Source organism: Papilio polytes, unplaced genomic scaffold (assembly GCF_000836215.1).
Source record: "Papilio polytes unplaced genomic scaffold, Ppol_1.0 DF824191.1, whole genome shotgun sequence".
Lineage (NCBI taxonomy): Eukaryota > Metazoa > Arthropoda > Insecta > Lepidoptera > Papilionidae > Papilio > Papilio polytes.
The window spans coordinates 405,081-405,605 of record NW_013525013.1 but is presented as its reverse complement, the minus strand read 5'-3'; the positions used below and the strand labels follow the sequence as shown (position 1 = coordinate 405,605).

Sequence of the window (525 nt, the reverse complement as noted above, 5' to 3'; positions counted from 1 at the left end):
CTCCAGCGCCGACACCCTCTTCAGCGCCGCCTGCAGGTCGTCCGACAGCTTCTCCATCTCCTTGTGCACGGTGTCTCTGCACACCACATATACACTTTAAACAGTGTTTCCATACCACGCCCATAGAAATGACGGGGTAAGTAGTTTTAGACATTAATATATTTGTAACGTAAATAACTTTAACACTCCGACCACTAATTCCCGCCAGAATGGCGCGCTATTTGTCTAAATAACATTGACAGTCAGATAATGACGGGACGTATATGCCAATAATCTAGTGTTGCGCTATTCCAGCGCAGTACTGATTTTTCTTCTTAGTAGTAGAATTTAAAAGTACATCTGATGAAGAGTTGAAGACCAAGTATAGACAAATTTAATTGACATGAATTTTAAAAAATCTAATTTAAGCTTTTTAACTATAATCATAGATTTATAAAACATTTTCATACCATAAATTGAAATCATAAAATTTTAAATAAGATTAGAAACTTGATTTGTAATCTAGAATTCCTGGGTTCGAATCCC

At 36.6% G+C, this 525-nt stretch overlaps 1 protein-coding gene across 1 annotated transcript in view; it reads right to left on the bottom strand.

The window, feature by feature from the left end:
• LOC106110689 (disks large homolog 5) overlaps positions 1 to 525 on the bottom strand; it is a 16,473-nt gene that overhangs the window by 12,039 nt on the left and 3,909 nt on the right. The window lies entirely within an intron of this gene.